At 36.5% G+C, this 17,319-nt stretch overlaps 1 protein-coding gene across 1 annotated transcript in view; it reads left to right on the top strand.

Moving 5' to 3' along the window:
• The first annotated feature begins 669 nt into the window (after positions 1–669).
• The window catches only part of LOC140159184 (protein yippee-like 2), a 95,762-nt gene continuing 79,112 nt past the window's right edge, over positions 670–17,319 (top strand). The window contains exon 1 of the mRNA XM_072182570.1: positions 670–840. The gene's annotated coding sequence lies outside the window, so the exon portion shown is untranslated. The remainder of the gene's footprint in view (positions 841–17,319) is intronic.

Raw genomic sequence — 17,319 nt, 5'->3', positions numbered from 1 at the left:
ATTTTTAAATCCTCCCCAGACCCTCCTCCATTCTCTCCTAACCCCTACCAACAAAGTGTTTATGAACACCAACCCCCCCCCTTCCGGTTTTTTTTCCTTCAAAGACAAAAACAAGGATTTTAGCCACCTTCCGCGGTTCCGTGGGATTTGTTGTGAAAATAGAACGTGAATCACTGGAAATCCATCCATATTTCGTGTGTACGTGCCGCCAGGGTTCAAGTTGGGTGAAACCGTGATAACCCATTTGGGAAATGCCCTTTATTCCCAAAACACAAAAGTATCGCGAGCTCCATGTGATGTCATCAACCCAAACCCCGATTGGTTAGCATATAACTGCGAAATTTGCATGCAAACCCAAACAAATGGCCATAATGTAAACATTGTATAGCCCATACATGGGACCGATCCACTATTATTAGGTAAACAGACTACAAGTGAGGCAATGTTTTGATACGATTATTTTGATGCTAAACTATGTTAACCAATACTTTGCAGTACCAACAGAAGCAAAGATCTCTATATATGGGCTGATTTTTAAAATAATGTTACATTATTCATTGATTTGACTCCTAAAACGCGAAATATTTGTATGGTTTATTTGTTGCACACCCTTTGAAAGCATGGCAAATTAGCATGGTATCGACCATCAGCTGAAACCAAAATAGACAGACACCACCATTTTGCACGTACATTAGTCTCGATAGATTTGCAAAATTCTACATCTGAAAACTACAATTTTCATGCTCCGAAGATCCTTCTGTGTCCATCTCATGAAAGAAGATATATCTGCCTTCCTTTGGATGCAATCGTGGAACAATCTTTGGTCGAATGTTGGTGCTGGTGAGTAAATTGTGACCGTATGTTAGCGATGTCGTATGACGATATTGATATTTTCATTGTTCATTTTTGCACTGTGTTGTGTGCATGGTGCATGTACCGTTCGTGTTTATTATGGGACAAATGGCGGGTAATCAATAACAAAACTGGACTGTTACAGGGTAAAGTCTACCCAAATGCTACATAAGGTATCTAAGAGAAATATTTTGTTTTTGGAGAAGTGTATATTCATTTTAATACAGCTTGCTAGCATAAGTTATGCGTATTTCTAGTCAACATTCAGCTTTAAAATAATGGATGAAGAAATAAGCATTCACAGCATTGTACCTCATTTTTAAAGGTCAGTTGACCTTCAATCCAGCACATGTAATTTGAGTTTGCAGCTCCAGCAGCAGACAGAGGGTCAAACCAGTTATCAATGGTTATGGTGCTGGTTGTAGGCCTAAACAAAGATTGTTTCTACTTCTACTTCTAAGGTAATACTGGACAGGACCAGGCGGTATAGATATAATAATTTTATTTTAATTTAGGTATATGCCAGAGGTAGGCCTATATGCCTATATAAACTGGCAATGCTTTATAATTTATACAACTTACCACGGGTCGTACTTGATCGACAGCCTCATCCCCCCACCTTTTCCTATCAAAATGGAGATTTTAGCCTCAGAAGAAAGCTCATATTTTTCTCATAATCCCAGTGAAAATAGTGATAACCTTATCCGGCCTCCCCAATTGTGGTGTACACACCACATGTCCACATCATTAGAGGCCTATAATGTTCTAGACTAGTACTACAAGCAATTTTTTGCAAGTTCCCCAAAATCCTGCATGTGTAAGGGGGGGCAAAGATTTGTTGGCACGCCAAAAGGGGGGCAAAGATTTTTGGCACATCAAAAGGGGTGGGCAAAGATTTTTTGGCACGGCCAAAGGGGGGGGCAAGTAATTTTTGGCAGACCATTTTGAGAATTCACCACCCCGGGGATACACATAATTATTGCACAGCCCCAAAAAGGACCTAACTAACTGACCTTTTGCATTTTTTTTGGGGCAAAAGTAGATTGATTTCAACTGAAAGAAGCAAGTGCAATAAATGTGCCATTTTTTACAGATTACAATGTATTTTTTTGGGTCATTTGCAACTAAAACCAAACAATGTCCAACCGACCAACGGTACTTGAACTGCCCACATGCCCATAGTTTTTTTTTAATCACCTAAACTAGAATGTATTTGAGTTTATAAACATGCATGATCGAACAGCCCGCATGAATATGCAAGAATTCACAGCATACAGGGGACTTTGACTGTTTGGTGGCAGTCTTTACACTGACCACTCAGTTTCCAGTCCTTTTGGGATGTTTTGGTCCCTGCACTTCCTCTCTGCACTTCTCTCTACTGCTTATGGTCTATGTGAGTAAATGCGACCTTTATGTACAGTGCTGTTTTGACTGGCTAGCATGGCTAGTGGCTACCAGCCTGCTGATCATACTTTTCACAGAATAATAGTCCAAGTTAACACAAATTCAAAATACCACAGACTGACACCATGATCATAAGGATGATTTTATACATGCCCAATAAGAATATACATTGTATACAAATTAAAACTGTTATTGTTAGGCCTATATACCTACCTCTTAAATGGCTGGGGAAAGTGTTGACTGTTGATGTTGGAATAGCATTCAGCATTGTGAATTATCATATACTTCCCCTATGGCAACTATATGTACAATATAAAATATGCATTTGGCTATAATAAGGTCATTGACACCAACCATCATCATCAATATTTTGAGAGAAAAAGAAACCATGGACTTCTGCAAGGTTTATACTGATTTTTATTTTACAAGCACTCAATCTTTTAGAAATGGTATTCAGTGGTCACTGGTGAAAGGTGAGTGCATGTTGTGAATAGTGAAACAAAGGATTTACCTGCGATTTAAGCACAGACCCTAGAAACTTGGATGGTTGGAATTTTGTACTGCATGGATGGAGTAGGAAATCTCATTTGCTATTTGTTAAATGGTGTAATGCCATCTGGAGCTTAATCTAGTTGGTAAACACAGTAACTTGACTAACTTCCAATATTTACCATTTTGCTCTGCCTTACCTTCTCAAATACAGTGTATACTTCCTGGTTAATTATTACCTTCCTGTAAGCAATGCAACTGACTGCAAAGAAGTAAATTGTACATGAAAGTATCAAATGTACACAAGATATGAAAAAGAGCAGACATTTTTTGGATCTTTAAGGTAGGAGCATCGGATAATAGGCCCATGCAGGAAAATAGCCACTATATCAAATCAGAATTATGTATCCATTTCAAATATATAACCAATTTAAGATAAGTCTTTACTCCATTTATTTTTAGTGTTTCATAAAAATTTAAACATTTCTTATGTTTTTCTCTATTTTCTGAAAATTCCCCAATTTTTTCTACAAATAATTATTGCTAGCCTAGAGGGAATGTGATATGGTTTCCATAGTTTGTGGGGTGGTTAATAAGCCTAATATCTAAATTCTCTCGCCAGATTTTTTTTATAAAGTGTTTATTTTTTGACAAAAATCATTTTTCTATTTTTAAATTAGGGAAATCTAGAAACACCCATAACTTAAAATAGAAACACTTTATTAAAAAAAGCTGGCGAGAAAAGTTTCTAAATATAATAACCTTTCATATGACACCTTGTTTGTTTAAATTGGCCCTATGGTTAGCTCAGACAATAATTATGAAATTGGGTCATTCAGTGTTTCTAGATAAAATCAAGAAAATTTGAGCAAGTACTAACATTACCTTAAAATATCCCCTTTATTACTGGCCAATATATAGGAAAGAAGTCACTAATATTATTTGGTAACATTTTGGTAATAAAGAGATCCAAAAAACCAGTTCTATAAATGGGATAGAAAGGAGAAAAAATAATATTTAAACATAGTATCCATTTTCAAACTTTTACCAATTTTAGTGAACAAGGCTTAGTGTCAAAACCACTTTATGTACAAAGTCAATGGGGTTTCCTAAATGACTAAAAATGGCATAACTCAAAAAAACCCTTTGTTGGCAAAAATTAAAATTTGGCAGGCAAGTTTCTCTCACCCAACTACACATCCTGTATCAGTTTAAACCAAATCTTTGCATGACACCGTAGCCGATGTTTCTACCTTAAGGCCTGCATTTAAGGAAAGTTTGTGAATATTTCTACAGATTGCCAACATTGTACATTTGAAAAGCCTTACAGCATTTTGTGGTACCGGTAGCAATGTCAAATTACAAAGTAGATACATAATACCAAAGGTTTTTCCCCGGGGTTTTTCTCGGTTCTCCTGCACTGAAATCAGGTGCATGTTATCATTACATACATAGATAAGGTTTTTGGCACAAAGTGAACTATTTTAACCAGCCTGAGATATATTTCCTTAATTCCCAGGTTCCATAGAATAACAACGGAACCAGTCATTTCCAGCTTACAGATCCTCCAAACCTGATCAAAACAAACTGTGAGTGCACACATACATGGTGCAACTTATCATAATGTAAATGACATGAGTCATGTGTTATTATGATTGCAGTATTTACACATTGGTTAATATCAGCAAACTGTGACAAGTCTCACAAAATTTAAGTTGATGTTGTATGTACATTTCATTTGGTAGCTCTATGCATTTTTATAGCTGGGTCAAATTGGGGTCTGAGAACCAAATTTATGGTTGACCCTGTACAAGGTGCAACAAACACAAACAGTATGCATCAATGGTTTTGTTTTGATTTTGTAGGTTGTTTTTATTTGGTAAACTAGTGCCAGTACGGACTAATTTGTTTTCTAGTATAAATAGCTATTTGGTCGCATGTCATGAATTGGTCATCTTTTGTGTAACATAATGTAAAATGAGAAAAATATCACCAATTTTGATTCAATTCAACACAACTTTTAATGAATACATTTTAGACCATTATAAGTATATATTTCTGGAAAGCTCATATTACAAGGATGCCAAATCAACAAAGCATAACATCATAATACAGGGTGGGTGAGAAATATACAGGGTGGAACAACAACAAAATTAGCATCTTTCTTGTCATGGTGAACCCCATATTTTTCCTTTTCTGAAAGCTATGTAGATCAAAATAAATATGGATTCAGAAAGACATTGCATGGGTCCTTCAAACAAATTAGGAAGAAAGAGTTTAGTATCCCTTGCGTTAAACATACAGGGTGGTCAAAAATTGTAAAATAATTTCACAATTTTTATGACACTTTTCAATCAAAAATTTTTCCTCCATTTCTGGCACTAAAACTAATAGCATAATTGAATTCCTCATAAAATTTCCTTAAAAATATGTGTTCTTTTGAATAAGCAGGGTGACTCAGGCAAGAGATAGTCCATTTAGAAATGTCGGAGCATAGTATGCACACTTTGTACAGTAACATATAGGGAAAACTGTCTTAATTAGCATTTAATTAGGCAATTAATTGGTTACATCTTTTGTTACAGTTGATGTACTATGAGGTAGATCTACAATCCAGGATGATATATGTGCAATTTGAGGTCCATGCTATTTGTACTTTTCAAGATACAAAGGTTTGAAGTTTGCCATATTTTCACAATTTTGTGTATAACCCTATGGGGCTCTCCGAACCGGCTCTCCCGAACCGGCTGCTCCATTGACACATCTTACATATTGAGGTATAAATCTCAAAGTACTTGTCCAATTGACTTGGGGTTTTTTGTATTTGAAAAAGAACATAATTATCTACAAAATGACACCAAACTTTCTACAATCGGTATTATACTTTTAGAATAAACCTAACTTGAAGTGTGAAGAAAGCGTTTTCATGTTACGGCTGCTCCATTTTTGGGTGACCTATTTGTGACATGCGACCATTTGGATACCACCAGTAATACTATAGCATTAGTATACAGGGTGAACCAGGCCTGGGTTTAGTTGGTCATTTGCAATTTGGTGAACACTGCTTCAAAACTGCTGCAATCATACATCCTGATTAACATTTCCAACCTTTGCATTCGGGTTGTCATGTGCAGTGCAGAATTGTTGTCAAGTATTAATTCTTCGCAAGTTGATAGGGGGCAATATCCTGAGATTTCATGTGCAAAATGCATCCCCATGACGACATTACATAAATGCTATTATTTTCATGTTTGTGTGAACAGTGTCTCATCCTTCCACACATTTTGTATTTTTTTTCGGCATTGCTTCTGTCCCAATACAGTTGATTTGTTTGTCTAGAGGTTTGGTTTTAAACTTTTGCTTGAATTTGAATTGATAACTATACAACAATGATCCTTTCAAGTTCAGACTATCAAACCTTCCAAAACAAAATTTCATCCCACCAGCCAGGCTTTGTTCTAACAAGCCATTTCTGAAATATCACCACACAATACCTGTTGTGTATAGCTTGACATGGCAAATTTTTCTTGTAATTTGCCAGTTAATGCATTTTCCTTAAAACTTTTTTTAAGCTAGAATGTTTGTATGTTTAATTCAATTAAATGCCTGAACTTGCTTTCAGAATTCAAATCCTAAACTTTGTAATTACATTGCTGAGAGGTAATGATTTCCATTGTCAGTGTACAAGTTCAACTAGTGGCAAATGGTGGTCATAGACCACAAACCTAGCTGGGACATGTTGGTGTTGTGGAGGTATCTGACCCCTACAAAATGTTCCAAAAATGCTCCCCTGGTCATGGGGTTTGTTTTCACCGAGTTTGAGTCCTGTACTCCTAACAGATGTCCAAAAAATTCAATTCTAAGATTTGACCCCAGATGACCTTTGACCTGACCTATGCATGATGTTCCATAATGTTCCCCTGGTCTTGAGGTTTGTTGTCACCATGTTTAAGCCCGTACCTCTTACAGATATCCAGAAAATGAAATTCTACCCTTTGGCCCCAGATGACCTTTGACACCCTTGCACAGTGTTCCAAAATGTTCCCCAGGTCAGTAAGTTTGTTGTTGTGGAGTTTGAGCCCCGTACCCCTAACAGATGTCCAGAAAATGCATTTAGAAAATTTGACCTCTACATGACCTTTGACCTGACCCCTGCAAAATGTTCCCTGGTCATGAGATTTGTTGTCACTGAGTTTGAGCCCCATACCCCTTGCAGATATCCAGAAAATGAAGTTATAAAGATTTGACCCCGGGTAACCTTTGACCTGACCCCTGCAAAGTGTTCCAACACGTTCCCCTGATCATTAAGTTTGTTGTCACCAAGTTTGAGCCCCGTACCCCTTACAGATGTCCAGGAAATGCGTTTCTAAAATTTGACCTCTGCATGACCTTTGACCTGACCCCCACAAAATGTTCCCCTGGTCATGAGATTTATTGTATCGAGTTTGAGCCCCATACTCCTTACAGATGTCCAGATAATGCAATTGTAAGATTTTACCCCTTAATGACCTTTGACCCCAATTCTGTGTGCAAGGTATGGGCACTGGGTATAGCCGATGCACATGTGTAAGTGACGTCATTGTGCTATGTAATATGTGGCAGAAGAAGCATTTTGAAGATATTTGGTTATATACCGAAAATGCCCCTTTAATGACCTTTGATCCCAATTCTATTTGCACCATATGGGCACTGGATATAGGCGATACATATGACAGCGTTCAAGCTTTGACTTGCGTTTGGCGGACAGAATGGTGGAAACTTAAAGTGAAAGATATCCTACTTAAAGGAACATTTTCTAGGGTGAAATTTTGTGTGGAAACTGAATCTGACATAAAAAATGCATAATTATCAACTTGAAAATTTTGCCAATAGCACTGTACAGGCATATTTCTGCCCGAAGTCCCCAAATTGGAGCAAAATTTGGAGCAAAAAAAATAAGTCCTTCAAAATGGGGATACTCAGGGCTAAACAAAAAACATGTTGCTCTAGAGGGAGGCATTGGTAAGGGCAACATGTCTTTTGTTTAGCCTCAAACCTCCCAATTTTGAAGGACTTATTTTTTTTGCAAAATCTGTGACTTTTTTCATGCCCTCAAAATCCTTAGGGGTGGGGGTAGCATTTTGCAAGTTATATTATTTTCTGTAGATCAAGCTTACTTGTTTGTTATAGCACCATTTAGCTAATGAAATATTGAGCAAATAAACACTTAAAGCATCCCTATAGCTCATACCATTGTGGAGATATGGCGTTTTCAAATTGAAAATGATGCGAATATTGTATATTTTTCTAAATCAATTGTCACCCGAACCCTCAAGTTTCTACCCCTGCTACAAAAATAAAGAAATATATGGATCCCATTCAATGCTTTTAATATCACAATTGTACCCTTGTTACACAATTAGAATAGAAAATTAGGCACTATTTGATAGTTTTCATGTTCATATACTCACAGGAAATCTGCAAGTCAAAATTTTTGTCACCCCAAAATGGCCATTTTCGGCCAAAATCGGACCAAAAAATGATTTTTTCTCAAAATCTATAAAAGATAGGGAGTTTTAAGTGCCAAAATCTGAAACTAGATGACATTTTACCCTTGGAAACATATAAACATTCAAGAATTTTGGTTCTTTTCACCCCTAAATACTTTTTTTTCACATGCGTGTCCGCCAAACGTAAGTCAAATCTTGAACGCTGTCATATGTGCAAGTTACGTAATTGTAGGGTGTAACATGTAGGAGGAGAAGCATTTTGAAGTTTGTTGCCAGAAGAAGAAGAAGAAAGAAGAATCGGAGAGCATTACAGTACCTAGCTGGGGGTGTAAACCCCCAGCTAGGTAATGAACTTGGAAAATATCAGCTTTATCATTTGAAGTGCAACCAAATCTTTAGATGACTTTTTTATTTGTTTGAAAACTGCCTAGGTAGCAAGCTTGTCAGTATGAAGTATAAGAGCTGGGAATTCAGAGGTGCTCAAGGCTCTGGATGCATTGCACAGGAGAATCAATCTGGCTTCTTGCAAATGCTTTTTTTGCAAGGAGGAGTCTCACAAATTATCATTGAAATAATGAGAATCAGCTTTGATTCATCAAAGATACTATCTTTGGATTCATGCACTAATTTTTTCGAGAATCTTTGTGAGCATTGATTCATAGATTTATCGGGCAGAAATTCTACCCCTGATGGTGCCTGTATGCCACAAGGGAAGCATGTGGAGAGACGAGAATGCTCATTCCTACTACTCATATCATAGTGCTTTACTCTTTGGACTCTTTTTAAGAATAAGAAGAATCATCGATCAGGCCTGTAGCCAGAATTTTTGGTGGGGGTGTAGAGAAATCTTCATTCTGGCCAAAAGTAGTCTAAGTAGACCTTTATCCCCTCTGCATTTGATTTTTGGATCCAGTTTTTAACAAATTTGACAGAAAGTTCATGATTTCTTGCATTTTTGGCCCAATTTTACTATTTTTTACAGATACAGCAGACCTTTAGCTGATTTATGTGGGGTGCATCACTCCCACCATACTCTCCTGACTATGCTGCCCTCCCATGACAAAAGGAAGTATGGGACAATTTTTTCAAAATGCCTTTTTTGGCTTAAATTAACTGTTTATACCCCTCTCTTTTTGTTAAATAAAAGTTTGGCTAAGTTATATCTTCATAAAGTAGGTAAATCGAAAAAATAATACTTGCTTCCTCAGATTTGTACACACAAAATATAGGGCATTTGGCGAAAAACAACCACAAAAGGAAGCATGGGACATAAAATTGGAAAATTGTGATGATTTTATGTAAATAATTATTCATTGTTTTAAGGAAATTGATGCTAGTTGATAAGGTACACTAATTTAACATACCAGAACCCCATATAGTATGAATATTACTTAAAATATTTAATAAATCAAGGAAAATATGGTTTTTGCGCCATATCTCAATAACATCAATTTGTCCCATACTTCCTTTTGTCATGGGAGGGCAGTATGGGTCTGCATCTATATATTAAAGTAAGACCAGAAAACAAAAACAAAACAAAGCACTAAATCAGTAGGCCCCCTATACATTTTGGAAAATGTGCTAATTTGTTTATTTTTGCTTATTTACTCAAATTTGGATTTCCAAAGTAAAGCTACTTTCTTCAAATCAGCATTCACCAGAATCATAAAATCTAAGTGAAAATGTCACAAGATGTGATCAGCAAAAAATCCTAGGAACATCATGATCATCGGATAAATTCAATAAAGAAATGTTATTTTAAAATACAACATACAGATGTACTATGGACCATAAAAATCCCTACTAATAATGGTTTTTTCCCACAGGATTTCAGAGCCATTAGCCATGACAAAAAGGATCTTTTCAAATACAGATATCATTGTCATTTTGCATGAACAAATAAACATGGACACGCTATAATCAAAGTATTCTATAAACCACAATACTATGCTATGATGATGATGACAGAACAAGTACAACACATTACTAGTATTTACATTTAATAAAGGGATAAACAAATATTGGAAAATTTCTGTTTGATGTCAAGAGTTGTATAAACCAGTCTATCCAGGACATCAAGTAAGTTTTTTTTTAGTAAAATAAAATTATCTCCAGAAGATGAGACATTGGATAGGGCATAATATGTTATGCTACAAAAATCAGAACAAGGAAATTTTTGTTTATGTACAGTAGGCTCCTATAATAGTCAACATGATTGTCCCATTCCATCCCATACGTGAGACCAAAATTCTGTGTTGCTCATTTAGAGAAACATTGTGCAGTTTTTGCTTTTTAAAATAAAATTGAAATATTTTTGAAAATGTAAGAAATCCATGTACCGTATTCGTCCGAGTATAGTCCCACGTTCGAGTATAATCCCACCCCCCATTTTTCGAAAAATTTCAGAAATTGTAAAAAAAATTTTTTTCGGTTTGGATGATTTCAAAATGCATTGAATTTGAATGCATTTTGAAATCATTAATAAATATGACATGAAAAAAGTATCAATTTTCATATTAAAAAAATAAAATATCTTGAATTTTTTTTTTTTTTTTTTTTTTTTAGGTCAACCATGAATGATCCTAGCATCTAGGTCTAGGTCCAGGGACACTCCAACACCGGAAGAAAATAAACTTTTTTTTTTTTTTTGAAATTGAGTATAATCCCACCCCCAATTGTGAAAAATTTTCACATAAAAAACGTGTGAGACTATACTCGGACCAATACGGTATTCATAAAATGAAACATTTTTATATAGTGTAATTTTCGTCTGTGTTGCACCATCATGACTTGACTGCTAGTACGGCTGCTGCACAGTACACACGGTACAAAGGCCTTTGAATGATCTTTGTATTTATTGCTACCCTGGTTAAAAGATATTAAAGCAATCAGCTCAGGTCAGGAGAATATGGATTCACAGCAGCCTTTTACATAACCAACAAAAGTTACAAGTTACGTATATTTAAAATTTTATGGGGCTACAATGGGGGGAAAACTGGCTTGAAAGCTCACAGATTGGCAGTGGGGTCAATGCCATTTAATCAAAAGTGGAAATGTATGATGAAATAAAAGCATTAATTACTATGTTTTGCTCACGAGTTTATTATACCTAGTCCTGCACATATATACATTTTGTTGGATTGCATTTTTTCAAATCTATTCTATGGCAAATTGATACAGGTGGAAGTTAAGCTTTAAAAAAATTCAAACTCAAAATTATTGAATTCAAAAGTTCAAAAATATTTTTGTAATTTCAAATTAACCAATTTTTGCCTGTCAGTGAGGTGTGCAGGTGTGTTGACTGCTTCTCATTAATATATATCGGTTCCAGCAATCAAACATGCATGAGAAGGAAATACCACATAAATTTGACTAAATCATCATCTCAACATGCTGAATGAATCTAGACAAGACTGGGGAGTGAAGGAACGCTATGAACATGAATGGGGAAAAGGTTAAGTGCCAGTACTTGATATAGACAGGCTTGAACTTTAATGTCAGAAAATTACAAAACATGGGAGTAGTATAGGGGCCTACATGCACATAAAAAAATAATGTTGTTGGGCTCAGACTCTTCTTCTTTTCCTTTCTTAAATTATGGATCATGTGAACTTCAATACATGCAACAAATTTAATATTTATGCCAGAAGGGAGTGGGAGTTTTAAGCGGGAATCTGAATATTTTACTTGAACCATGAGGGGAAGTTTTAAATAGAGAAAAAGGTGGAAACAAAGGGGGGTTCAAAACTTTTGAGCAGATGCAAGGTGAGAACACAAAATGTTTTGTTGATTTTTTTGTGTCAAAGCTCCCACTCCACCTGGTATATTGTTATATGAATCAATGAAGGCTGATGTACATTGTGCAGTACATGTAGGTGCTAAGTCTTTTGCGCTCTTCAGTTTTAAATAATTATGGTTTGAATCTTGCCATCTATCTCATGTAGGCTCTAAATGTCGAGGGTTCAGCACCGTAACTCACTTTGCTTTGGTCATCAAAAATCAATATTTCCTCCACAATGTCTTTTATTTACTATTGAATTTTGTCTTGATTTATGGACTGTATCTTCTAGTGCCCTTGCAAATTTATGCTCATTTTGTGGGAGCAGGTGATTATGAGTTGAGGCTTTCTGGCTCTCAACCTTCTATACATGTGTTTATAAACATATGCCATTGCCCTCTATGGGTGCATATACAAATATTGTGCACTCATGTGTATCTGCATACATGTACATGTAGAGCCTACTTATTTTAGTCTATGCTTTTGAAATCAACAATAAACAATGTTTGCCAAAACAGGTTTCCTCGTATGGGGGAAATTTCCATATAAAAATAGCACAAGTGCAAGTTCAAAGATGATTTCATATAATCTCATAAAAACTTATCTTGTTAAATTCGTTAAAAAGTTGGCAATTGATATGATTTTCCATATGACCGGCCAAGTTTGTTTGTTATTGTTGATTTAGGGGATTAACTGATGATAGCGAACTTGCCCTTGATTCAGTCAGTCTGCCCAATTTGTATTGACACCACAATGGCTCATAGCCAAGTCTAGGTACCCTACCAAAAAGTATTTGATAAGTTACAATACATGTACACTGTAACACAATGTACCATACGCAGTTATCGTCCAGCTCTACAACAAGTACACTTCAGCGATATAGAATAAAAACTAGATAACTAAAGGACCAATCACAGGACGAGCTAGCTGGAGGAATGGCGACCATATGCTAATTAGGAGATCGTTGTTTATGTCTGTGACGTCATTTTTTGTGCCGAAAAATGAAGAACAATTATTTCAGTTTTCTTTCCATTACTGTTATATTGTAAAAAACCATACCGTATTTCGTCATTTTCTTAAGGGGGGGGCGTTTATTAGAGGTCATTTTTAGCACGACAATTCCCGTTAAAATCATTAGGTAAGCTTAAAGGTCACGCTAAAATGACGAACCATGAACTTTTGACACTGACTTTTGGTTCACTTCTGGGTTTCTGATGCAGATTTTCGCCATTTATTGCTGCTATTACCGACCATGTGAGCAACTTGGTAAGCTTACTACACAAGATAGCATGGAAATATCGGACTTTTGAAACATCTTGGTTGAAAAAAGTGGTGGTGAGGGTTTATTTGAGGGGGGCGACTATTTGATGAAATACGGTGGAGTTAGCCCAATATGTTAAGAAAATATTATGTGCAATGACACCATGTTGACACTGGCTAAATAAGCTGTATTTTCACTCGCAAGGGTGACAATCACTGACAGTTCTTGTTGCAATTTCGACATTTTGTTTTTAAACAGAAGACTTGACCTTTTGAGGTCATTTTGTAGACTTTTTTAACCAGCCGTTTTTCGTAACAACAGTTCGCCCTTTGAAAAGTGAACTTCGACGTACGTGGTGCGAAACTTTCTTGCCACCACTTGCTAATTTTTTTTTTTTACAGTGCTTCCCGATTCCTCTTATCGTGTACGTGGTTAATTAGTGCATGAGCGGTAATGACACACGGCACCAGGGCATTCGCTTAACTGCCTTGGTAACCTTATGTACACAATTGCATAATGCGTTAACCCTAACACCCAACCCCCCTTACCATAAGTCGAGGCTAAATAAGCCTTACCTTAGCCTCAACTTGGCCTCGATATCTTTTGAGGCTAAAAATTAACCTCAACTTAGCCATCGAGGCTAAGAAATTAACCTTATCGGTGACAAGGCTAAGAAATTAACCTCGTCTTAGCCTGAAATGTTTTTGAGGCTAAAAATTAACCTCGTCTTGGCCTGCTTTAATTTTGAGGCTAAAATTAACCTCAACTTTTTTGAGGCTTTTATTGGCCTCAAAAATATGGTCGCATGATAGGTCAGAGGTCACCAACTGTCAGGGAGCAGACTACTGTATGCTGCTCAGAATTGCCAATAATTTTGAAAAATTAACAGTTTAAAGGGTATTTTAGGCTTTTTTACTGGTGCCTAGTTCATGGGGAGCATGGCAACCATATCTCTGGAAGAAAAATCAGCTTTTAAGTAAGTTTCAAAGTATGTATTTTATTGCTTCTTTTTCATCAGGAAATATGGCCTTTTTGAGGTTGTCGAATTCAGCAGACATGCATGTATTGTAGTCTGCAGACATGTATACTGCAGTTTGATGCTGGCTGACCCTGGTGAAAGCGTGTTACTGCACTGATGTTGTTAGGGTGTTATGTTAATTGATGTTTGGGGATGTTTGTACTTTAAATTGGGGGTGGGTTATTTAGAGAGTTCAAATATGGTGAGTTAATGTTGTTGGGAAAGTTCAAATAATGAAATATGATAGGTTGTCATATTGGAAGTGTTATGTTAAGTTGGGATGAAGTGGTGTGCATGCAATATATACAATTATGTATTGGAGATGTTTCTACTTTGAAGTGGGGGAGGGTCATCTGGAGAGTTCAAGTGTGGTGAGTTTTCACCTACACCCGATTTGAAAGAGTTATATGCGGGAGTTCTATTTGGTAAAAGTTGAGATGTGGACATGTGGTATATGGGGATGTTTGTACTTTTAAGTGGGGGATGGTCATTTTGAGAGTTCTTATGGTGAGTTGTCACCTTCAGCATATTAAAAGAGTTGTTTGGTGACATTGGGATATGGTGTACGTGTCATAAAGATAAACTCTTCCAATACGCTAAAGGTGACAACTCTACAAATTACCACCTCCCCACTTCAAAATACAACTGTCCCGTAACATTGACAGCACACCATATCCCAACTTTAAAAATAAAACTTTACAATACTAGTATGCTCAAGGTGACAACTTGCACCATATTGGAACTCTTACCAAATGACAACTCACCATAGTTGGATTTTCCAATTGACAACTCACCATATTGGAACTCTCCAAATGCAACTCACCAAATAACCCTACCCCCACTTCATAACACCCCAAAAATATCAGTAACACTTATCACCTAGCTGGATCAATAAATAGCCCAACCGTCCCTGCATGCATGTAATGTTTAGCCTCGTAAAATAGCCTCAAATTATTAGCCTTGTCTTAGCTTAGCCTCTAAATATTGCGAGGCTTATCTAATTTGCATAATTAGGCTAATTTTCAGGCTAAGGTGAGGCTAAGGTAAGGCTAAGACGAGGCTAGTTATTTACGAGGCTAATATTACGAGGCTAATAATGCGAGGCTAATGATTTGAGGCTAATTATTTGAGGCTAATTATTTGAGGCTTATCTAATTTGCATAATTAGGCTAATTTTCAGGCTAAGGTGAGGCTAAGGTGAGGCTAAGGATATGAGGCTATTCATGAGGCTTATTTTCTGAGGCTAAGTCGAGGCTTAGATAAGGCCTCGACCTTTGGTAAGGGCCTGCTTTTTGCTATCGGAAATTAAAGAAGAAATGAAATGGGAGAGAAGATGAAGAAAGAAGTCACTTGGCACCCCTGGGATTCGAACCTTAGACCCCCTGCATGCCAAGCACACGATCACAGACCGTTAGCTACATGGGTTACGCTGCCCCGGGCAGCAATTCTGTGAGCATATAACACTTAGGGTGATTGCGCCATCGCAGACCCTGGGATTCACGCATGCGCAGTGGTTTTCATCGTGGTATTTTGTGGTATCTATTACTGTTATAGGGTTAAGGTGATGATCAATATTAAACAACACCTGATTTTTGATCAGAAATTGAATATCAGAAATTCATGTTTCATGTAAAATGCATGCAACTTATTTTGTTTTACCTCATCGCAGACTAAATGGGGACTGTGATCTAATCAGGTCAAGTTCAACTCCCAGCTTCATTATTTAGTAAACAATGCAGAGGCTTCATTTTACAAAGTTATGTTAATATTATTTTTAATCAATTTCTTGTAAGGGCCAAGCGGCAGCAGCACCTAAAGAATGTAACTTCAGTTCAGGACCAGTCTTTGCCAGTGGAATTGCATCAATGTAGGTCCAAAAGCTTATCTATTCCAGCTCCAGTTCTTTGGACCTTTGGTTGCATTGAAATAGTTATTAGCATTTTACTTTGAAAAATCAATTTAAGCGCTGCATTGATAAGTTTTTTCCTGTCCTTCCATATAAAATTTGTCTTATCTAGCACTTGTTCAGTGCGTATGGGACCATGACATTGACAAGCCCTCTTTGCGAGCGCCTGATTGGCGCTTCACGATATCAAATAGTTGTATACAAATGTCCTCCATGCAGATATCATCCAGGTATCATCCAGGGGCTGGATATTGCTGATGACTATAAGGAAAACACTTGAATATTTGTTTTGTTTGTAAGGAAATCCTTATCATTTGTTGCATAAGATTATATACAGAGGAAAAGATTAACAGTCCAGACTTGGCAACTGAATGGTTATTGTGTATAAATAAACAGCACTGTTTTGCAGTGATTAAAATATTGTAAATAATGTTCACAAAAAGTTCTTTCAAAACAAGATGAAAATTACAAAATTTTTGAATTTATACAAGTGCATGAATCCTTTGTCGGGAACCTTGCCGGATGTTAAAACAACATAGGATTTAACAACGTAAATTGCACAGTTAGTGTTACAAAATGACAATCATTTTGATCTCCATGTAGTGTGTATATAATATTTGTCCATGTGCAGGGAAACTACTGGGTTGCTGATCAGTACAGAGCTGTTTTCAGGATGGTTTATAATTAGGGGTAAAATCCCTGGATGAACTGGGTGAATTGTTTTTAGAGACAAAAGTCTTGATGCTGACCTGCTCCAAAAATGTCTTTTTTGCAAAAATTGTATGTAGACTGCACAATTTTACACTATTTTTGCTCAAGTTGCATTTCGGTAGGAAACGGACGTAGAAGAAGATAAACACTGCGTTTAATATTGGTCCAAGAGCTGGTTAGCCCAGTAAAAGCCATCTGCCTCTGCCCTATGCTACTGTTGCTGATCAACCAAGAGTAAGAATCACAGGCTTATTTGTTTACACACCTGTTTTCATAAAGTGATGTGTTAAAAAAGAAAAAAAGTAGTATTAAACAAAATCTATTGGCCACACCTGTATAAGAAATTATGGCAAAGAAAGTAATTATCAGTGAACATATTTTACAGAACAAAAAACAGAATACAAAATGATT

The sequence above is a fragment of the Amphiura filiformis genome, chromosome 1 (assembly GCF_039555335.1).
Source record: "Amphiura filiformis chromosome 1, Afil_fr2py, whole genome shotgun sequence".
Classification (NCBI taxonomy): domain Eukaryota; kingdom Metazoa; phylum Echinodermata; class Ophiuroidea; order Amphilepidida; family Amphiuridae; genus Amphiura; species Amphiura filiformis.
The sequence above is the reverse complement of the archived record's forward strand: the minus strand, read 5'-3'. Positions and strand labels throughout refer to the sequence as shown.